Source organism: Schistocerca piceifrons, chromosome 3, assembly GCF_021461385.2.
Source record: "Schistocerca piceifrons isolate TAMUIC-IGC-003096 chromosome 3, iqSchPice1.1, whole genome shotgun sequence".
NCBI classification, from domain to species: Eukaryota; Metazoa; Arthropoda; class Insecta; order Orthoptera; family Acrididae; genus Schistocerca; species Schistocerca piceifrons.
In genome coordinates, this window is record NC_060140.1 from 700,298,742 (window position 1) to 700,323,655 (window position 24,914).

A 24,914-nucleotide genomic window follows, 5' to 3' on the forward strand; every position below is an offset into this window, starting at 1 on the left:
GTGCTCAGAGCCATTTTGAACTACCCAATTAAAAAAGGAACCAAAATTCATTTTGAGAAGAGAAGTTGTCTATTTTCTCCAACTCTATATATCATAGAAGCCATCTCATTTCCACGCTTTACATCGACTATAAGACGGGATAGTTTGGAAAACGGCGGTATAAAGTTATGGTCACAGTGCACAAAGAATGAGATGCTTCTGCGAAACAACACTGTCAAACATTGAATTTCACGCAAATATGACAAAAAATATTTGAGTCATGAGGTCATGCGGAATGAACCGTAAACACGTAAATAGTGAAGGGGTTCTATGTGTGCCAATCGGTTGTTGTGGAACCTGGGCTGTAAGATGACGTGCTGACGTGTCAGAGTAACGGAAAGCTTCTGGACTTGCTCATGACGACTCTGTAAACGAAGTTCGTTAATGTATCAAAACGAACCATCCAGTGTGTCTACAAAAAACAGTACACCATTCGCAGTCTTGTAACACGGCCTAAGTATGGTGGTCGTAAAAAGATCCTCAACGACGGGGCAGTTAACAAGCGTCACATCCGACAGTGACAATCAGTTTCAAAACATAGATAAATTGCTGCTGTTAGTAACTGCACGTCCGTTTCATCTCGTTCCTGAGCAGACACGCAGCGGACATTTCGGGACGGGTACCTCGCAAATACGCATTTCTGATAGCGGCACATCTCTTCAATATACCAGACGAAACAGAATCTGGAGTCCAGCCGGAATTTTTGAAATTTCCCGGCGTATTGAATACTCGATGGCCTGCTGCACTCCCGAAACAGCACTAGCTGACTGGAGATATGTGGACAAATGGTAATTTTGCCTCTTTTCAAATAAGAAAGGCGAGAAATGTGTCGCAGCTCCAGTTAGGCATTTAACCCAAGGTATGCGAACGGTGATGTTTTCGAGATGTTTTCTGATAGCATGGTTTGGTCCCACTCATTCAGCTAACTGTGACTATGAAACAGTGTGCTTGGTTCACATTTCTCGCTGACAGATGTAACCCTCTCTCGTACATCTTCATGCTGAGTATGCTGTGGATACTGCCATCCCTTCAAGACGACAACAGATGTGTTCACAAGTGTGCACGGATATGTTCCTGGTTTGACGTAGATTCAGGTACCCTATCACACGTCAATCAGCCTGTTGAATCATGCATTAGCTCTCTCCTGCCCATGCCGAAACTGAGTTTATCGTGTGGTATATCTCCCTGTCATTCTAGTAAACCCGGCTAATAACATTGAAAAGTAGTAGAAGACACTTTACTAGGTCTTTTTTGACCCATTTTTCTGTGTCTTTTGGCCACCAATACATCACATTAGAAGATTAAATGTGGTGCAGTTTCCTCTCACACGCTACATGTTCAAGACTTTAGTGCTTCGTTCTCTGAATCTATCGAGTGCAGATGCCTCTTGAAGTTTCCGTGGCCAGTCATTAATCCTGACATGAATTTAATCTGACTCCTGTTCAAGCCTAGTCTTACAGAACTTCTCTTTAAATATGATTTCGCCACAATTTGCTTGCTTGATTTTGTTTCTGGGTTTTAGACCAAATTACTACGTGTTCTCCTAAGGCTCAGCTCAGTTAAGATTTCATTACCACTTTAGTCATAGAAAAGGTTCTGGTCCACCAAATAAGGTCATTGCCCCTGTCCTGGATTGCCTTATCAGCTTGTTCGTTAACAGTAATATCTGGGTGTCCAACTATCTGGAGCAGGTTTACCCTATTGTTGTCTTCTACCTCTCAAAGGACTCATTGCAATCTGTGACGATCTTTGATCTCGTTACAGTGGCTGACAGAGATTTCAGAGCTGCTTAGCTGTCAGAATGAATGTAGGTGCTACGATCCTTGTAGCTCGAATATAGATCCTCCTCTGCGCTCATTCTGAGAGCGAGTATCTCCTCATGGAATACCAAAACCAGCTTCCCTAGAGAGATGGCGCTCTCTAGACTAGGCTGCACCCCATACGCCCTGGTCCCAGTACCTTCTTATTCCCATAGAGTATGTTTGGGAGTAATTTCAACTGGAGATGAAACGTAGCAAGCAACGTGCACGCAGTTTGTCAGCTCTACGGTACCTAATATCAATGAGTGGATTCAGCCGTGTTTGGTATACTCGAACAAATTCACACGATTATGAGAGCTGTAGTTAGCTTTAGACGATGTTAGTGATACATCTGGTTCCACGGAGATAGGCACCAGTCACGTAGTCACTGTAACACAAGTTTATATCTGGAAAACAAATTTAACAAAATCCTCAATGTATTATGGAAGTAAAATTCCTTCAAGTAAGAAATTAAACAAAGTCCCACCGTAAACGAATTAGCAAATAATAATTCACCAATGGCAAACACACTTAAAGTTCCTGAAACACAAAAGTAAATAATTAAGTTTTTCAAAACGTGGAATTAATCACAATAATCTTGAAAGGTGAAGGAAATGTGAAATTTGAATAAATGTCGGCGAGAAACCAAAATCCCTATTTCTTGGTTTTGAAAACAAAGTCGGCACTCTAGCTCAGGTCGCGGAAACAAAACACTCTCAAAGTATCTTACAGCAGTACTTCACTGGAGGAGTACCGCCGATCAGAAAGTACAGAAAATTTCCAAGTCCGGCAAGGACAGAAACACAAAGTAAAATCTTGTCGGTGAAGAAGACAAAATAGTGGAAATTATTAAGTCCTGGGCAACATGTCACCGACTTAGGAGGTGGCGCGCTGTCCAGGAAGATGGAGGCGGAGTCCACAGAGAGTCGTTGGTCTGGCTGCGGAGTTCCGGAGTTCAGAGTTCCCGCGGCGACGTTCCTGTAGTGGCGAAGCTCGCGGCAACCCAAACGACTTGGAAGTCGTGCGGGGTGCCGTTGGCGCCTGATGTCTATGGAGCCACGGCAGTTTGCATTACGTCTCCCGTGACTAATTTTTTGTCCTACGTTTATGCTTAGTGGGAAAGTCCTTCCGTTTATTTTACAGTTTAAAGTTTGAGCCACATTAAAGAGACGGGATTCATTAGATCACTGTTACGTCTAGTAACGAGGAGAAGGAAAGAGTGATTAATTATACACGTGCTATACAGGGGGACCAGTCCGGAGGTGGCAGTGACAGCGGCAGCATCCTGCAGCTTCTTCCCGGCCTCCTGGGAGCTCTTTCTGGGGTAAAGTTGTCTTCTGCACCACACGTACACGTATGACTTTAGTCACCTATGAACAGTGACCTTGAGACTCACAGTATGATCCATAGGGCGGGCAGGATGGCGGCGGCAGCGACATCAGTAGCCTCCTACCTCTGCTACCGGGACTGCTGGGATCTCTTTCAGGGGTAACGACTCCTTTTTAATACTTGTGTCTGTGTGAAGACTGACTTGTACTTCACAAGGATGCCAGCAGCGGTTGTGAAACTGACGGTGTGACCCACAGGGCGGCCAGGGGGGCGGCGGCAGCGACATTAGCAGCCTACTGCCTCTGCTGCCGGGGCTGCTGGGCTCCCTCTCAGGGGTAATTACGCATTGTTACTCACTTGTCAACACACGGGAGTGCGTACTGGCGCGGCGGCATTGCTCATCTCGGTTTTCCTTAGGGCGGCGGCGCAGGCGGCGGCAGCGACGTTGGTGCACTGCTGCAGTTACTTCCAGGCCTGTTCGGCGCGCTCTCAGGGGTAACGTTGTTCCCGGTTCTCCAGCACCTCTCAGCACTGACGGAGTGGACCGATCCCGGAGGGCCACTCCGTCAAGAATGCGTGCACACTGTCACCATCACAGGCTCCTTCTTTCCCTGTCACTTGATCTTAACCTTTCGTTTACCCACGAAACTACATGAAATGCGCAAGTTCCCTTCTCAAGTATCACGTCGGTGCAAGGCCTATCTTTGCTTGATGAATTTCAGCAAGTGATCACTTTGCTTTACAGCTTTGTTTACGCCGACTTGCTTGCCGAGTTTTCACCCATATTCTTTCGGCGTAATTCGTTTGTATCGTCATAACGTTTTTGTCGGCTGCATTTAGAAAGCTGCTGCTCTCCTGTGGAAAGTAGCAAATATTTTAGGTAACATCGCTACCGGATTGTATATCAAAGATTAATCGATACTTAGGAGCTGTTGGTTTTATTCTGTAACTTGCAGCTTCTTTCCCCGCTTTGGTATGCTTACAACATACACTTCTATTTCCACTGATGCAGTTCAACGTGCTCCATGTGTCCGATGCATGCATTTGTTTACTTCCGAAATTACACGTAAAGTGAAGTTACAGTTTCCTTACGGACTCGAAAATTACTTCATGTACAACTACATGATAACTCCACATTTCGCAGTTGAGTTCCTGGCGCAGAGTTCATCGAACCACCTGCAGGTTATTTCTCTACCATTCAACAGTCAAACAGAGAGCGAGAAAAATACACTCTTAAATCCTTCTGTGCAAATTCTATCCCTTTTTTTTTGTTATGATGACCAGTCTTCCCTATGTAGGGAAAACATACAATGTTTTGTGTTCAGGGGACTGTTCCTTACTGTAGTTAAGTCCTAGTGTTCCTTTTTTCCGTTCTGTATTCAACACCCATTCCTATTCACGATCTACGTACGCAGATAGATTCAGAGGCCACGATTAAATTGAGGGTAATTTTCTACATGTTGAGATGCTCTGGCTTTGTAGCTGTCATGATGGGTGCGTGTGTTTAGCCACCATTAAATCTTTGCAACGTAGCAGCATTCTGTGTAGCACAAAGCGTTTTTCTTTCTCCTCTTCCTCCTCTTCTTCTTCTTCTTCTTCTTCTTCTTCTTCTTCTTCTTCTTCTCCTTTGCTGCTGTTTAATGAGTGCACGTAACTGATTAGTGATACAAGCGTAATAACCCGTTGTCGAGTGCCGACGATTTATTGATATCTTGCGCAATACTTTAAATTCTATGAAATTTGTATTACTTCTCTCTTTCAATATTGGAAATAAAACTAATGTTATGTATATTTATTTTAGTTACGGATTACAAATTTATTGTACCAGGTTATTCACTTCGGTCCTTTATTAATGACGGAAGTAATAACCTCGGACAGAAAATCTCTGATCATCAACTGGGAAAAATATGTGTAAATACGTTTCTGGATCTCTGTGTACTTTTATCGTGTCTTTGACTCAAAGGATGATGTTGATAACCGAATTATTTCGAATGTAAATTTATAATTTCACAACTAACTACCAGCATCGCATGTCGAATAACATTTCAAATCTGTCTTAGAATTGATTAAAAAGCCTCAAATATATAAAGGACAGGAGACGTTACGATCATCACGAGACTTACCTTCTCCTGAAGTACTGCAAGCTTGCTGAGAACGTGTTCGAATATGGTCGTACAACTGCCATATAGAGTGGATTACTCTTCAGAATTCTTTAGAAAAAGAACTCTAACAAACGTTTCATGTTATATTCGTCATTCCACTAAATCATATTATTGACATGGTTTCTTCACTAAAACACATTCTGCTTTCACTTACTTTCCTCACTTCTAATACGTTCTGTTCCTGAAACTTCCATGCTTTTCACATAGACCAGCAATAATAGCGCAAATCACTTGCCTTTTATGCGACCTTCCTCAGTTCCTTTTAAAGAGACGCAACTTTTTCACGGTGTTAGAGTATAAAGTTAGAAATCTTTTAATTTCCAAAGCTGGAAAAAATATTTTTACAGTTGTTTTGATACATACTGTAGATGAAATGCATCAGAAGAAAGACATTGGTAACTAATTTGCAGTATTTATGGTTATAAAACTATCCTTAAGAGCTCCGAAAGGAAATAAGGAAGTCTGCAACATTGGATTCCCTGCTTGTGAATGAAATACATATCAGTATCTTTTATTATCAAAATCAGGAGCCAAGGTTGTAGGATTCCGTTTTGACATTCGAAGCTCTTTAGACATTTTGCGCTACAGGAAGTGTAGAGAAACCTTTTACAATACGTTTTACAATTATGTACCGCCACGGTGTCATTAAGAGTTTCGATGAGCAGGCTATTTGTGTTCCCGATCAGCCTAACATGTTACCATGACGACGGCAGGGTGCGGACGGCGGCGGAGACAGCGGCGCCCTGCTGGAAGCGCTGCCCAGTCTGCTGCAGGGGCTCTCCATGGTAAACACCGTAACATACTACATAGCGTGTCGCGCAATCTGCCTATTCGGTGTCCTTCATTTATGTGTTAAAAATGTGTTAGACGTGTATTAATTTTAAGGCGAGTAACCAGTTTAACGTAAGAAGTTTATGAGACTTGATAAGCCTCTATTAAAGACTGTTTGAGTCAACATGCTACTTACTTTTAAGGCCTTCTCCAGACTTCAGCAGTTGCCCTGTGTTCCAATTCGCCAGCATTCACGATTATTGCCGTCTTCCTCTCTCAGATCTGTCTTCCTCATTAGTCTAATTATTACGACCCTCCATGTTATTTTCGGTCGTCCGCGCTTCCTTCTTCCCAGCGGCGACCATCCTAGCCACAGCCCTTGCTCCATTCGCCACACATGGCCAGACCATGATTCAACGACTGGTTGTCCCATATCGGTTACCCCGTAACTTCCTCACTTTCTCCCCTCTGATCACTGTCCTGGATGTCCTGGCTGCCTCCCTTATTCCATCCATCTGAACTGTATTTCTCTGCCGCCCTCCAGGATCCATTTTTCTCATCATGTTAGTATACTTTCAACTACTGTTCACAGAATATTTTTTAATGTACTGCCGGGGCTCCAGAGAACTCCATTTAACATTTTAATTGCCCTTCCGCCTGTTAGTTCCTGGTTTCACACCTACATCACAACTCTCCGAGGTATGCATACTGTATTCCAAGTACTTGAGCTTCTAAACTGCTGCAATAGTTCCTATCAGTAGTGCTATATTCCTTCTATCTCCTCCCACTACTAGATACTCTATCATTCATTTTTATCACAAACCTGATATCCTCCTTGCTATACGCTATCGGTACTTGATTATTGACAAATACGAGTAATATTGAAAAGCAGATAGTTTCATGCTGGAAAGCAATTCCCATTCCTCCGCACGACTGATTCCACCGTTCCAATATAGGATAGGTGATGATGATGATGAGCGTTTGGCGTCATTGGCCGGGAGGCCCCTCGCGGGGCAGGTCCGGCCGCCATATCGCAGGTCTTATTACATTCGGCGCCACATTGGGCGACCTGCACGCCGGACGGGGATGAAAGGATGATGAACACAACACAACACCCAGTCCCTGAGCGGAGAAAATCTCCGACCCAGCCGGGAATCGAACCCGGGCCCAGAGGACGGCAATCCGTCACGCTGACCACTCAGCTACTGGGGCGGACATAGGATAGGTGACGTACTTCTATACCTATATACTGCACCGCTACCCATCAGGCTTTGTTGTATACAGAATCATACGCATTTTGATCCACAAATATTAGGTGTATATTCTGACCCTTCAGGATAAGTCTTCTCACTTACTTCTCTAAAGCTAAAAATATGCTCCATGCCTGACCCTCCCTCCAGCCGTAAAACCTGTCTGATCCTCTCGTATCTTTCCCTCAGTCTCATTCTCCAACCTGTTTTTCCAGTTTAGTGCTAAAAAGATCACTAACAGGTGCCATTACAAAAATTCCTCTACAGTTTCGGCAGTGTGCTCCCGGGGTGGTTAGTCGTTACTAGCATAGTCTGACAGCACCACACCTTGGCTGCTCCTCCACCCCTAAAACATATCTGTGTCACCTTGCTAGAGGACGGCTGGCCCTTTGCTTTTTTCGACCAGCTTGACACTGCTGTAACATTTACGGCTGCTGCCTCGTTTCGACGTGTGTTTTGAATGGGTGTCAGAAGGAAGTAAGTGGGCGGTGAAGTTTATCAAGTTCACAATGTCTTAATGCAGCATCTCGCAGATCACTCCTTTAGCCGTCAATTCATAATGAACTACAGTGACTACGATACACAGGAGCAAATCAAGAAGTTCAGACGTCTGGATTCATCGTTGTCGAAATTTCTTTGCCCCTGTGTGTCGGAGTCATAGTAGTTCATTATGAATTGGCGGCTGAAGGAATCATGTGCACCTGTTTGACGCTGCTGAACATTTGCGGGTGCTGACTCGTTTCCGCGTGTCTCTGAATGGGTGTCAGAAGCGACTCAGTGGGCGGTGAACTTTGTCAGGTTCACAATGTCGTGCATGATGCTGAAAACTGATCCATGGCTGATATTTATTTTCTCTATCACCTCCATTTTCTTCGAGCATAAAGGTCTTCTCTTGCAATTCCCAATTCTTTTCACAGTCTGCTACTGCTTCGCCACACAGACTCGTTTGACGCTATGTTAGCGTCTGTGCCGCCTAACGAACATGTCTTATGATAGCCCATAGTTTACACTTCCAACAACTCAGCAGGAATAGTTGCAGCGTTGTTCTCCATCAGATATAGAAAACGACTCATCGCACGATACTCCAATTTATCAGTAGGCTGAGATATTTGGTTCTCTCTCTTCTAAAGGATGCCACGCTGGCACTGCTGCGCGGGAATTTACATGTGTACCACGACTGCAGAAATGCACCTAAAGTATTACATGACTTTATTTTCTTTTGAGGGCGTATTCAGAACGTTATGACTACCCTCTTGTGCTGAGTCAAGCATCATTCTCTATCCCAAAACACGCTTTCTGTTCTTTGAAACTCGATGGGCGTCTGTAACTTCGAACTGCTGTAGGTTGTGTTTGGCCACTGTACAACACAGGAACACCGAAACAGTGAGAACAACAAACTTAGGAACACAACAGGCTATATTTGTTATTTGTGGGTCTCCTAACCATGGGAACCTTGTAGACGTTGTAGCACAATTAAGAGATTTTGAAATCTAAGTCAAGTCTGACAATAACAGTTTTTTATTTGCTCTTTACGATACACACAATTCACATAAAACTGCCAGAGAGCACAGTTCTCTGGAACATCGATAGAAAATACAGAAAATTATGGGAAGCCAATATGGAGAAAACGCAGAGAGAATTCTCTTCTGGGCAGTTCGCGAATTCATTGTTAACGAGAGCCAATGAGACACAAAATTATAATAAGCAACACAAGTTGCGTGGCAGAACAAGTAATTAGCGAACTCTCACAATATGGATCGTGCTATCGCAACTGAAACACTTACACTTATCCAAAATCAGCTTCAGCGTGCCAATAAGCATTAGATGGTGAGTGAGAGACGAACAGCCCAGAAACTTCATTCTCCTCCAACAGCCGCCAACTTAAAAAAAGAACACCTCCACATACTGTTGCAAATGTAACGAAAACACATTAACAAACGAGATGTTGGTAATGGCCTGACGCAGTATCCCACTAATTGTTCAACCTCTTTGCACCAAGCATGGTAGTCGGGGCGACTCATCGGAGTGGATACATCAAAATTCTGGAGTGAAGGCGATTGATTTTCTCAAGGTGCTGAGGCAGCACCAATCTGTGTCTTCCTTTGATGTCTAAACAGAAAAGACAAAAATGCCATGCTCAATTATTCTCTGGGGACGGCAGTGGCGGCACGGTGATCTCTGCTCTCAGAAAGGAGTTATGCCGTCTCTAGCCGGCTAAAGCACGGGTCGGGCTGCGGCGCTACTTAAGCGAACTCCACTCCCCTCCTAATGAGACTCACTGACTGCCTTTTGCTGACAAACCACGTTGTTGTTGTTGTTGTTGTGGTCTTCAGTCCTGAGACTGGTTTGATGCAGCTCTCCATGCTACTCTATCCTGTGCGAGCTTCTTCATCTCCCAGTACCTACTGCAACCTACATCCTTCTGAATCTGCTTAGTGTATTGATCTCTTGGTCTCCCTCTACGATTTTTACCCTCCACGCTGCCCTCCAATGCTAAATTTGTGATCCATTGATGCCTCAAAACATGTCCTACCAATCGATCCCTTCTTCTAGTCAAGTTGTGCCACAAATTTCTCTTCTCACCAATCCTATTCAATACCTCCTCATTAGTTACGTGATCTACCCACCTTATCTTCAGCATTCTTCTGTAGCACCACATTTCAAAAGCTTCTATTCTCTTCTTGTCCAAACTGGTTATCGTCCATGTTTCACTTCCATACATGGCTACACTCCATACAAATACTTTCAGAAACGACTTCCTGACACTTAAATCTATACTCGATGTTAACAAATTTCTCTTCTTCAGAAACGATTTCCTTGCCATTGCCAGTCGACATTTTATATCCTCTCTACTTCGACCCTCATCAGTTATTTTGCTCCCCAAATAGCAAAACTCCTTTACTACTTTAAGTGTCTCATTTCCTAATCTAATCCCCTCAGCATCACCCTATTTAATTTGACTACATTCCATTATCCTCGTTTTGCTTTTGTTGATGTTCACCTTATATCCTCCTTTCAAGACACTGTCCATTCCGTTCAACTGCTCTTCCAAGTCCTTTGCTGTCTCTGACAGAATTACAATGTCATCGGCGAACTTCAAAGTTTTTACTTCTTGTCCATGAATTTTAATACCTACTCCGAATTTTTCTGTTGTTTCCTTTACTGCTTGCTCAATATACAGATTGAATAACATCGGGGAGAGGCTACAACCCTGTCTCACTCCTTTCCCAACCACTGCTTCCCTTTCATGCCCCTCGACTCTTATAACTGCCATCTGGTTTCTGTACAAATTGTAAATAGCCTTTCGCTCCCTGTATTTTACCCCTGACACCTTCAGAATTAGAAAGAGAGTATTCCAGTTAACGTTGTCAAAAGCTTTCTCTAAGTCTACAAATGCTAGAAACGTAGGTTTGCCTTTTCTTAATCTTTCTTCTAAGATAAGTCGTAAGGTTAGTATTGCCTCACGTGTTCCAACATTTCTACAGAATCCAAACTGATCTTCCCCGAGCTCCGCTTCTACCGGTTTTTCCATTCGTCTGTAAAGAATTCGCGTTAGTATTTTGCAGCTGTGACTTATTAAACTGACAGTTCGGTAATTTTCACATCTGTCAACACCTGCTTTCTTTGGGATTGGAATTATTATATTCTTCTTGAAGTCTGTGGGTATTTCGCCTGTCTCATACATCTTGCTCACCAGATGGTAGAGTTTTGTCATGACTGGCTCTCCCAAGGCCATCAGTAGTTCTAATGGAATGTTGTCTACTCCCGGGCCCTTGTTTCGACTTAGGTCTTTCAGTGCTCTGTCAAACTCTTCAAGCAGTATCTTATCTCCCATTTCATCTTCATCTACATCCTCTTCCATTTCCATAATATTGTCCTCAAATACATCGCCCTTGTATAAACCCTCTATATACTCCTTCCACCTTTCTGCCTTCCCTTCTTTGCTTAGAACTGGGTTGCCATCTGAGCTCTTGATATTCATACAAGTGGTTCTCTTCTCTCCAAAGGTCTCTTTAATTTTCCTGTAGGCAGTATCTATCTTACCCCTAGTGAGACAAGCCTCTACATCCTTACATTTGTCCTCTAGCCATCCCTGCTTAGCCATTTTGCACTTCCTGTCGATTTCATTTTTGAGACGTTTGTATTCCTTTTTGCCTGCTTCATTTACTGAATTTTTATATTTTCTCCTTTCATCAATTAAATTCAATATTTCTTCTGTTACCCAAGGATTTCTATTAGCCCTCGTCTTTTTACCTACTTGATCGTCTGCTGCCTTCACTACTTCATCCCTCAGAGCTACCCATTCTTCTTCTACTGTATTTCTTTCCCCCATTCCTGTCAATTGTTCCCTTATGCTCTCCCTGAAACTCTCTACAACCTCTGGTTCTTTCAGTTTATCCAGGTCCCATCTCCTTAAATTCCCACCTTTTTGCAGTTTCTTCAGTTTCAATCTGCAGTTCATAACCAATAGATTGTGGTCAGAATCCACATCTGCCCCTGGAAATGTCTTACAATTTAAAACCTGGTTCCTAAATCTCTGTCTTACCATTATGTAATCTATCTGATACCTTTTAGTATCTCCAGGATTCTTCCAGGTATACAACCTTCTTTCATGATTCTTGAACCAAGTGTTAGCTATGATTAAGTTATGCTCTGAGCAAAATTCTACAAGGCGGCTTCCTCTTTCATTTCTTCCCCCCAATCCATATTCACCTGCTATGTTTCCTTCCCTCCCTTTTCCTACTGACGAATTCCAGTCACCCATGACTATTAAATTTTCGTCTCCCTTCACTACCTGAATAATTTCTTTTATCTCGCCATACATTTCATCAATTTCTTCATCATCTGCAGAGCTAGTTGGCATATAAACTTGTACTACTGTAGTAGGCAAGGGCTTTGTGTCTATCTTGGCCACAATAATGCGTTCACTATGCTGTTTGTAGTAGCTAACCCGCACTCCCATTTTTTTATTCATTATTAAACCTACTCCTGCATTACCCCTATTTGATTTTGTATTTATAACCCTGTAATCACCTGACCAAAAGTCTTGTTCCTCCTGCCACCGAACTTCACTAATTCCCACTATATCTAACTTTAACCTATCCATTTCCCTTTTTAAATTTTCTAACCTACCTGCCCGATTAAGGGATCTGACATTCCACGCTCCGATCCGTAGAATGCCAGTTTTCTTTCTCCTGATAACGACGTCCTCTTGAGTAGTTCCCGCCCGGAGATCCGAATGGGGGACTATTTTACCTCCGGAATATTTTACCCAAGAGGACGCCATCATCATTTAATCATACAGTAACGCTGCATGTCCTCGGGAGAAATTACGGCTGTAGTTTCCCCTTGCTTTCAGCCGTTCGCAGTACCAGCACAGCAAGACCGTTTTGGTTAATGTTACAAGGCCAGATCAGTCAATCATCCAGACTGTTGCCCCTGCAACTACTGAAAAGGCGGCTGCCCCTCTTCAGGAATCACATGTTTGTCTGGCCTCTCAACAGATACCCCTCCGTTGTGGTTGCACCTACGGTACGGCCATCTGTATCGCTGAGGCACGCAAGCCTCCCCACCAACGGCAAGGTCCATGGTTCATGGGGGTGGTGACAAACCACACCGGGCGAATACTTTCCCAGTGAGAAAAACGAAAACTTTCTTCCGAAACAATCATGTCCAGTACTTTCAATAAAATTACCGTGGAATAGTGAAAGAGGATGAAACAGCATCGCATTGTGATGTGTCACAGTGATGTCACAACTTCTATGATTTGTCAGCCTGACAGTCAGTGCAAATTCGGTGACTTGGACTCAGTGAACATTGCAGGAAGTAAAAAGAATCAACGATGGAGCTTATATTGCTTTAACCATGACTTAATTGGAAGCCAGTCGTCCAGTGGCTCAAGTAAGCTAGGAAAATCTTCCTTGGTCTACTTGATATCACCCCAGAATTTACCAACAGTAACAACAGGAAATCTAAATCGTCACTCCTTCCCGCTGTGAGTCCAGTTCCTTAAGAAAGTGTAGGACCTCGCTTGTAGTTCCTTCACTAATTTACTGAAATACTTCTCCATACATACCCGACTGCTGGAGTCGTCTCTATTATACTCTCCGTGTAGACATGGAAACACTCTAGTCTTCACACTGCGGGTTGTATCACATTGGTTAACAAATTAGACGATCATGTCATATATTTTCGGTTTTCCATGGTTTGCCTAAATCGCTGAAATTGAATATGGATGACGGCTATCTTCAAAAGCCACAAAGAATATCTTACCCTTCCCTTGTCTTATCAAAGTTCCGGCTCATTCTCTGATCAGGTCATTGTTTACAGTATAGTAAATCATAATCCTCATTCCTGCTTTCTCTGCTCCCTTTCTTACTTTCCTTTTAACATTCTCATAACAACAATATCAATTACACCTCTCTCTTTGGGGGTTTATGATGACTATGAAGACTAGAGAATATGACCTCACTCAATATTTGTCGTAGACACATCACTACTTGTTTATCTTTTTCCTCTGATACTAACTCGATAATGCTCTCGCATCACGAAGACCACTAGAATTCTCCCGAATTTTGGAGGAGCGATTCATCAACCCTGGACACCGTCAGTCAGACTGTGTGTTAGCTTATCCTTGAGTGACCTCTTTGTCAGAAACACCCACGTCACAAGACACAGATGAGACAAATGGCAATGACTCTTTTCCAATGTAAAAGAATTTTAGAAGTGCTTCCGGCACACTTGGTTTTCTGTAAATTGAACATCTCTGTTGTTGGCTGAGATATTACGTAGAAGAGGATGTGACCTTAAATCTAAAACATCCGATGACTATATAAAAATTTAAAGTAATACGAATTTTCAAGATCTACGAGCAGCGAAATGATTTAAGAAGAAGTTGAAGCTAGTGTCGACAGAATGTGTCGGTCCATAGAAGCAGTCATTGGATTGTGATATGTTGTTTCACGAGGACGGACTGCCTTGTAATCTTCCATGGAAACGACCGGAAGGAACCTGTTAGCTCCAGGAGACAGATACAAACATCTTAGGATCTTTGCGGTCTCGAACCAAGCCTTCTGAACATCTTCTTAGTAGGTCTGACACATGCACTCATAAGTAGTCTTATTTTCTACTTGTTCTTCCTGTTCATCATCGTCATCTTCTTCTTCTTCTTCACTTCAAGAAGTAGGCCTGGAGCCTGTCCCTTTACTGCTGGAGAGATTTATTTCCTCGATTAATATCCTGTTTCCATTTTATGTATCCTCGACCTATTTTTTCACTTATGCAGTATGTAGTATATTCTTGTCATACAGCACTGATTTGTCTTTGGTCCCTCCGGGTTCTTCCTTTAACTGTCGTCTACGGTTTCACTTTGTTCCGATGTTACCTTGTTTTGTATTTGTTAGCTGATGCCTAAGATTTGCTTCCGTATGTTGTAATATGTTTAGCCAGTACTTTGTAAAGTTTCAGCTTCGTATCTTTCAATATCTTGCCACTTAGTGTTTTGTGCATTATATGCCATATCTTTTGAAACTCATTAAATTTATTACGTACGTCGTTTTCATATTTTAAGCTAATTTATCGATTGTTCAACTAGCAGTATTTTGCGGCGCACTGGAATATTTCCCATGTAATGCCATTAGTTTAGTTATTCGTTCAGTAGTTGTATGAATTCGAGTATCAACTGGAAACGCCTCTTTCATTTTGGGTTTCGATTATAGTATATACACTAGATGCTTGCTCGTGTAGTGGTCGTCGTGGGAGCACGATTAAGCAGCTAAAGCCCGGTCCCGTCTTTCTCCCTCTCACACATCCTCTAACTTACATGGCAGACTGAGTTCGTTAGCATTTACAAGGGGGATCAAAAAGTTTCCGTTTGAGGGTATTACCGCAGGGTATATGAAACGTAGCGCAACTCAGACGCGGGTGTGTAACCACTGACATGTAGAAAAGAGACTTGTGTGGCATTCGTGTCTTTCCGACGAGCGTGCTGTAAATGGGGGTGAACTATGACGATGTTATTATCAAACGCATCCAAACAAGACCAACGTGCTATTATTACTTTTTTTGCTGTCGTAGGACAGACACCGGTAGACATCCATCGGAGAATGAAAAATGTCTTTGACAGCATGTCTGTAGCAAACTGTGACAAGGGATGTTGCTGCTTCATGATAACGCGCGTCCCCATATCGCAGAAGTTACGCCAACTTAACTGCAAGACACCCGTGCACCCGTCCTATAGTTCTGATCTCTATCGTTGCAATAATCACGCCTTCGGTCCCTTGAAACTGGCCTTGAAGGGTCGATGGTTCCTGTCGGATAAGGACGCACAACAGACAGTTACTGTCTCCTTCACGCAGTAGGATACGGTGTTTTAGAAAACGGGTATCTTCAACCTGGTGCGTTTGTTGGATGAGTGCCTCAGTGCTCCCTGCGAGTTTGTCTTATTGGCATACCGATTCTAGATAGTACGACCTCCGAACCGAAAATTTTTGATCTCCCTTTATATTTCACAGTAAGAGTTTGTAAGTCGAAACAGAAATTCCCAGACCTAAAACGTTGTACAGAAGTCCTGCGCGTTAGTCATACAAGTGGCTGTCAGTCCGGGAAGTCTGTCCTCAGAAACGGAGAGGTGTTTCAGCTAAAGAGATGACTCATGCAGTTGTCAGGCACCCCTTACACAGCGAATACTCGGTATAACGCACAGTGTGTTCCGACTGACGCCAGGGTGACGGAGATGGCGGTGGCGGCTTGGCGGACCTGCTGGCGCTGGCTCCGGACTTGCTGGGAGGACTCTCAGGGGTAAGCAGATTTTGTCTCATGAAATATCGCACCACATCACCTGTAACACTTCACTCGTAACATCACGTCATCAATGTGCTCCCAGGGCGACGGCGAGAACGGCACCGGAATAGACATCGGCGGCCTGCTCGAGCTGTTGCCTAACGTGCTGGAAGGGCTGATCGGGGTAAATGTCAAACACACAGTCTTGCACTTAAGCACGGTTAGCCGTAAAATGACATCCTCACACTTAACATCTCTACATGCAGGGCGACGGGAACACGACCATGAGCGACATAGGACCTCTGCTGGCACTGATACCGGACCTGCTCCCCGGCCTCCTTGGAGGGGTAATGAGAGTCTACAGTTACGGTTTTTACATTTGCACGTCTTTGACGGAGGAGGACTCGTAGAGAGTGATGGTCATCTTTCGCCACATAACGCCACGTGACACTTAGCACTTGCACCATTATTGTTTCACTTGTCTTCAATATTTGCACCTCTTTTCATCACATGAGATTTCAGGAAAGCCTGTGACAAACACAGCTTATAAATCAGAATGAGATTTTCACTCTGCAGCGGAGTGTGCGCTGATATGAAACTTTCTGGCAGATTAAAACTGTGTGCCCGACCGAGACTCGAACTCGGGACCTTTGCCTTTCGCGGGCAAGTGCTCTACCATCTGAGCTACCGAAGCACGACTCACGCCCGGTACTCACAGCTTTACTTCTGGCAGTATCTCGTCTCCTACCTTCCAAACTTTACAGAAGCTCTTCTGCGAACCTTGCAGAACTAGCACTCCTGAAAGAAAGGCTACTGCGGAGACATTCTCATTCTGGAAACATCCCCCAGGCTGTGGCTAAGCCATGTCTCCGCAGTATCCTTTCTTTCAGGAGTGCTAGTTCTGCAAGGTTCGCAGAAGAGCGTCTGTAAAGTTTGGAGGGTAGGAGACGGGATACTGGCAGAAGTAAAGCTGTGAGTACCGGGCGCGAGTCGTGCTTCGGTAGCTCAGATGGTAGAGCACTTTCCCGCGAAAGGCAAAGGTCCCGAGTTCGAGTCTCGGTCGGGCACACAGTTTTAATCTGCCGGGAAGGTTTCACAGCTTATAAATGTTTCGCACCGACTATGACCTGCAACTCATAAGAACCTGAGGCTCCTTATTTTTGATAAGTAAAAGTCGACCTCTGCTGCAAAGGTTTTATTTTTTATTTTGTTATGCCGGTGCAATTCGGGTCTCGTTTAAGTGACACACTGAAACATTACGAATATATGTACACCTCCGGTCATTAAGCAATAAACGCTGGCTAACCATATCAGTATCAACTGAACAACTGATAACAAATATATGTTCTGGTAATATCTTGCTATCGACGTGATACACACACATCTGAGTGTAGTGCACGTATTTAAGACCGCTCGTGTGACATTACGAAATTTACATTGTGTCACATGAATAGGAATGAGACCCGAAACTGGTGCTGCATCATAAATTTTAAAAATAAATCAAATGCAGCCAATGTCGACTGAAGCCTTCATGAAGCTCCTGAGGCAAATCGTAACATAAAAAGTTTGAATTTCGGCACTTTTATCACTTTCATCTCTATCATACACGGCTGCATTCACAGCTCACCATTCATATTCACTAAAGATGTACTAGTTATTCAGGGAATTATAACTAGAATCCTCATAATATAGCAACACCCTTCTAACGTGCCTGCACTTCATTGCGATATAAATTCCTTAGTCTCTTGTCTTATGACTGAAGAGACGTGGAAACATAACCACCTGCATGGTACACGGTCTGTGTATAACGGAGGCTGTGGCAGGTAACTATGGATTTTGTGTGTCCGATGGAAGTGATAGAGTTCATATCGAGACTATGATTTTGTCGGAATTGACCATTCTGCTGTTCAAACACTATCACTACAGTGACTATGGTCTAGGAGCGATTGTCCCAAAGAACTGGGTGAGAGTAGGAGAGAGGAACACATAGTTTCAAATACAGATAACATTGCTTTGTTGCAAGAGACAGAATTTCAACATAAATATTGAGAGTACCTAATGCAAGGCGGGACACGTAGACCGTTGGGATCAAAGAAGAGATATAACTGTCAGAGCATTTAGCAGTCTTATGATTAAGAATGTAGTAAATGTTACAATACTTTTAATTATAACGGAAAAGAAAATTTAAAAAGCATTTAGGTTGCACACGCCAGTCATTAATAAGCAAATTAAAGCTAAAAAAACGAACCTTTGGACAGGAAAGATCTAGTTTGTGTGACATTTGCTCTGATACTAATGCAAACAAATACGACGCATCCTTTAAAGCTTTTCGTCAGACCTTTCAAGTGTTCACCACTGCTCCGAGCGTGTTCCTAACATAAGAGGACAATAAATTCTGGAGTACGAAAACGTTGTATAATCGTCATATGACATTATCCTTCATTGCTCTATGTTCTTGGTAAATATTTTAATTCTCATCCGAAATTCTTGACAGAGGTAACCAAGAGAAACTTCTATGATTATGTCCAACTGCCAGTTGCCCATTACGCATTATTCATTTCTCTATCAGAATTTCTGTCCATTAACACGAATTAATGTCCATTTCATGACTAGGACATTATAATCTGTAGCTGGATGATAACGATCTGTTTAAATTTCGAAAGTAACTAATGAATAACAAATACCTACTGAGATAAAACTCTTCTTGCAGCACTTTGTGAACCAGAAAACGATACAGTAAGTGCGTTTGGACATTGTAACATTTACTTCGTGCACCACAAATTACACATAACTTTTGGAAATATGAACATCCATGTCTTCTCACAAACATTAAATGCTCTCTAGTGCCACACGTTCTACAAATCTACCACGGTTCAACATATGCATGTTCATGTATTTGAGTCGCCACAAAATGTTCATTTGTTCTCTGTAGCACATTGGGTTCTTCGTACGAATTTTCAGTATTTGAATTGTTTTATTTTTTATGTACAGGGTGAGAACGGCTCCGCGATAGACAGTGGTGCGATTCTACCGCTGTTGCCTGATCTTCTGGGATCACTGTCCATGGTAAACATAAACTATGTATCATCTACTCTTGCAAGCACAATGAAGTGGTAAAACACTTAATTTATGCACCAGTGTCGAATAATTTTGTCTTAGGAGTTATCGCAAAGATATTGCTCCTCAATCACTAAATTTATTTAGTTGTACTTCCTAAATTGGTTAGACTCAAAACATCTAGATGTTAGGCTGTTGAGATTTATTTCACTGATTAATCTATGACGATGAAATACAATAATACTGGATCGTTTTGACTAATTACATGCTTTGAAAGTACTAGCTGCGATTGTGTACGAGCTGTCAGTTTTGGGCCGTGACGCCAGAGAAAAGTGAATTGCGCTGCTGATCGCCGCAGACTTCACAGGTCATAAACCCCTCGCATCTCCCTCAACGATAGAAACATACCTAACAAGGGAACCTCCCCATCGCACCCCCCTCAGATTTAGTTATAAGTTGGCACAGTGGATAGGCCTTGAAAAACTGAAAACAGATCAATTGAGAAAACAGGAAGAAGTTGTGTGGAACTGTGAAAAAATAAGCAAAATATACAAACTGAGTAGTTCATGGGAAGATAGGCAACGTCAAGGACACCGAGAACGCAGGAGCGCCGTGGTCTCGTGGTAACGTGAGCAGCTGCGGAACGAAAGGTCCTTGGTTCAAATCTTCCATCGAGTGAAAAGTTTAATTTTTTATTTTCAGTTTATGTGACAAACTCTTATGTTTTCATCACTTTTTTGGGAGTGATTATCACATCCACAAGAAAACCTAAATCGGGCAAGGTAGAAGAATCTTTTTATCCCTTCGCCAAGTGTACAAGTTAGGTGGGTCGACAATATATTCCTGTCATGTGACGCACATGCCGTCACCAGTGTCGTATAGAATATATCAGATGTGTTTTCCTGTGGAGGAATCGGTTGACCTATGACCTTGCGATCAAATGTTTTCGGTTCCCATTGGAGAGGCACGTCCTTTCGTCTACTAATCGCACGGTTTTGCGATGCGGTCGCAAAACACAGACACTAAACTTATTACAGTGAACAAAGACGTCAATGAACGAACGGACAGATAATATCATCATCATGCTCTGATTGTTGCCTGCATCATATATAATAACTATGCAAAAATAAAGAAAATAAAATTTTCATTCGAGGGAAGACTTGAACCAAGGACCCCTCCTTCAGCAGCTGCTCACGCTAGCACGGGACCACGACGCTCCTGAGCTCACTTTGTCCATGATGTTGCCTATGCGACCCGTGGACTACTCAGTTTGTATATTTTGCTTATTTTTTCACAGTTCCACACAACTTCTTCCTGTTTTCTCAATTGTTCTGTGTTCAGTTTATCAAGTCCTATCCACTGTGCCAACTTATAACTAAATCTGAGGGGGGTGCGATGGGGAGGTTCCCTTGTAAGAAATCACTACTAGGCTCACGTGCAACAATAATATTATTGACAAGACGCTATGTATATACCATTACTCGTGGCACCCGATTACTTCCTTCCGTTTTCTATTCAAGGCAAAGAATACAAACCTAAAGACAGAACTTACAAACGCAGCTCCATAAAATTATAATCCCCCACTCCAAATTCGTTGTTGTTAAGATTATTATTGATAGTGTGGTCTCTTTCTCGTCGCTTATACCACAAAAGAAGTGGGAGACCATAACTACACCTGCTATTGCCACTGTGTGTGGTACTGCGCTGCACTAGATAGTGCAGATGGTGAGGGAACCTGCAGGAAATGTTCCGGTCGATATTATCATGGAATTTGGTGTTTGAAAAGATTTCTTTTATCCACAGGGCGGCGAAGGAGACGGAGGCAGCGGAGATCTACTGGACCTGCTGCCCGGACTGCTGGGAACTCTCTCAGGGGTAAACATTAGCGGGAGACGCAGCTGCCGTGCCGCCGGACACTCACAACCTGACGCCCCCGTTTAAGAATCTGTCCGCCACTGTTCATCTCGAACATCAGGCTAACGTGTACACACTCTGGCAGTATAATGCACATTGCATGCTTAGTTCAAAATCATTTGTTTTTTGAATGCGAGTGTGTATGTCCCTATGTCCCTAGAGGCTGTGTGCATCTCATCATATGAGTTTCTCTCTCTCTCTCTCTCTCTCTCTCTCTCTCTCTCTCTCTCTCTCTCTCTCTCGCTCTCACTCTCTCTCTCTCTCCTGTGTGTGTGTGTGTGTGTGTGTGTGTGTGTGTGTGTGTGTGTGTGTATATGTGTGTGTGTGTGTGTGTGTGTGTCCAGAGCGAGACTGAGAATATCATATGCAAGTAAACTGATGGGATGAGGAACCAGTCATCTATTGTATCAATAAAGTTCCCCAACCGAACTTAGAATACTCTTACAATTGGTGCAACGTTCAAAAAATTCAGCTGGTAGACAATTACAGCTATCACTCTGTGGAGGAAGACACTGATGTAAGTGCGATTTTAGTCCTCAGAGACAAACAAGGAAGTTGAATATTTTTGTCAGTGTACCGAGTGAGCTGTTCAGACAATTTGGAATGCACCACGGAGATTCCAAGGACGTAATACATCAAACATTCTCTCATTAACACACAAACAGTATCCATCCAAATGCGCCATGTAATATGAAATCCGAAGTTCACCGTTCATGCGATAGGACTAGATATCTTGGCATATGACTTTAAACGCTAGTTCATATACCAAGTAAGGATGTCGATGAATGGGGGCCATAACAGTGAACTTCCTCATTTAGAACATACAATGGGTGGCAACGCGATTTGTCACAGATTGTTGCACTCATGGGAGAACGTCAAAGCTATTGTGAACAACCCGAACAGGCAGACGCATGAAGAGAGACATCAGCGATCCCACGAAAGTATACTTACAAAGCATCAAGAATGATTTTTGAGTGACTTAATTACTGTACCGATCGTGTAGGGCCCGTAGAGGCAAGATTAAAGTAATTACAAGGCGTAGAAAGTAATTTAACCAATCATAATTCTCGCGTGCTATCTTCGAATTGTAAGGGGAGAAGTATTATTACTTGATGCAATGTAAGTACGTCGAAATTTAGTTACAAGTAGATAGCAGAGTGTAGGTATAAATATAAAAATTTTGGTGATACGTAACATGAACTTACTTGGCCAGGCGACCCACCTGTCTGCATCCACATTATACTCCTCGAGCCACTTAAGATATGTGGCGGAGAGTACTTCTGGCACCACTAACGGAAGGCTCCTTCCCTGTTCCACTCGCAAAGGATGTGAGGAAGCATGATGGTCGGTAAGATTCTGTATTAGCTCTAATTTCTCGAATTTTATTGTTCTGGTCATTTAGCGAGATCTATGTGGTAGCAAGTAATATGTTGTCCGGCTCTTTCCGGAAAGTGCTCTCTCAAAATTACACAATGCTTCTCTTGTAATGTCAGACTTTCCGTTGCTTAGCGCACAGTGAACACTTAAAGATGCTTACAAAATAGTCTCCCGCCGAATGTGAATTACCTGCAAAGGGGTTCTGCCTGATTTCATACAACCAGCATAGCGTACCGAAAATGTCACGCATTTACTCCTTCGTCACAGCGCTCAGCCACACACTGCTGGTGAAACCACGAAGCTCCCTCACGTTTTCGCTGCGTGGTGCTTGATCATCCACCAGACGGCTCCCTCTGATTGTCATCTCTTAGTTCACACGAACTGATGGCTATGAGGACAGGATTTTGGCGGGCAGCAGATCAGCGTGGGGAATTGGGGGAAGCACAGGTGCCTGCTTTACATGAAGAGAATATCGGAAAGTTCTCAACACGCTACAACAAATGTCTAAGTTGAGCAGCGACTATGTATGGAGAAGTGGGTGGAAGGTGTAGCTAAATGTTGCAAATAAAGCATTTTTGATTTTTACTGTGGTTACCATTTCGTGAAGGATTGGAGGTAAAAGAAAGGGGGGGGGGGGCTTGCAGAATTTGCAAGAATTTCTTCACTCATGAAGCAGCACCTTTCAGGACAAATTTTGTTTCTCCTCCTGTGAGTTGGCCATTATATTAACAACAGCAATAGTGCTTCTTGTGCATAGAGGTGTACGTCATTTCAGGAAAGAATGAACGAACTTGATTCTTGCACAGTTTTCCTTGAGTAACGCGACATTATGGCGAGGAAGGTTAGTGACGGCGGCACGGCAGGTGAGATCTACATTTGGTCACTGCTTGAATCAGTAGCTAACATGTTTGTGGAGCAGGGCAGCGGCGGCGGCGACGGAGGAGGCGGTAGCGGACCAGCGCTCCTGGGACTGTTGCCAGGACTGATCGGGGCGCTCTCTAGGGTAAACACAATATTATTGAACCCATCACAGCACCGCGACACCGACGCTTTCATTGGTCGGACGCTCTGGCACTTCCAGTGTTGCCAACCTCACAGACGTCACCGTGCAGCGAGCTGCGAGTGTGTTACACACCTTTCACGATCACTAATTTGCTTTTAATTTTTTTTTCTTGCATCGGTTTGGACTCGGTCTTCTCATCTTTTGATATTGAAATGCCAGGAAAGCACTTAACATGACCGATTTCACGCCGATTCAATGTTGTAATATTTAAGGCATGATTTATGTGGATGAAACTTTTTTAGCTTTGAACGAATACCTACTTCAATACCAACTTGTTCCAGAGTTCTACGTGGGGTGCCATCTGTGAGACTTAGAACCATCGACACAGGTACGTAACAAAGGCAAATCACACAATTCGTCTCCATTTGCCCAGACTACAACGAAGGTCAGTAACCCATCGATAAAACGAGAAGAAAAGCTGTTACTTGTTATTCTGCTTTGCATGTGAGGTGTCAGCTGCTTTGGTTGTGGGATTCGCGACAATACATCGCTAATACATGCATAACACGTCTTATATATTCTAAACGTATCTGGCCAGGTAAGTAATACAATTGGGTTGTATATATTCAGTTTCGGTTGTTGGAGGAATCATAGCTCTAAAGTCATTTTAGACAGTTTCGTCGACTATAAGCATTCGATTCCGGCTCACCATAGACTACTAGTTGGAGGCTGTAATCTGTACACTTCATGTGCTGTTATCAATACTACGCCAAAGTTTGCGATGTTTCTGTTCCTTTAGTTTCAGTTGCTTCGTCAAGCTTGCTCCTATAGTTCCAATTCATACACTATTTATAGTTGTTCCCACCCGTTTAATTCTGGTCATGTTGGAGGATGCAAAAAAAAAGGAAAGGTTTTCCAAAGAAGGGATTTATTGTCTCAAATTGAAGGAACTCACGTTCGTACATATGTATATAAAGAGTAATACCTATATTTTCTTGTTATCCGTTTGATATTCTTCTCATATACCTTATAGAATAACGCTCAGAAATTACGGGTGCAGTTGAATATTGTAGTACAATGAATCGTACATTTAAAACAATAGGTTGAATTCAAGTTCTAGATATTAAGCGATTTTTTGTCATGCTGAGGATATGCAGTGCTGCATGATAGCACTGTTAGTCGAATACTTTCGTATGTAACGATGCTTGTGGTCCACACACTTTAACATTAATATTTCGTAATGAAACCAGAAGCAGTAGATACTGATGATTTATCAGACCATTTGAGTAAAGACTACAACCTGAAAATGTATCACTGATTTTCAATTTCGTTTTTTTATATCTTTAATTTGAATTTCATTCTACTGAAAGTACCGACGACGCAACGTAAGAGGCATTAGTATCTAAAAAACATCAATATTCTAACAAAAATA

The 24,914-nt window shown here is 42.9% G+C and overlaps 1 protein-coding gene across 1 annotated transcript in view; it reads left to right on the top strand.

Moving 5' to 3' along the window:
- LOC124788977 (loricrin-like) overlaps positions 1-24,914 on the top strand; it is a 127,740-nt gene that overhangs the window by 87,801 nt on the left and 15,025 nt on the right. The gene's annotated exons all lie outside the window — the stretch shown is intronic.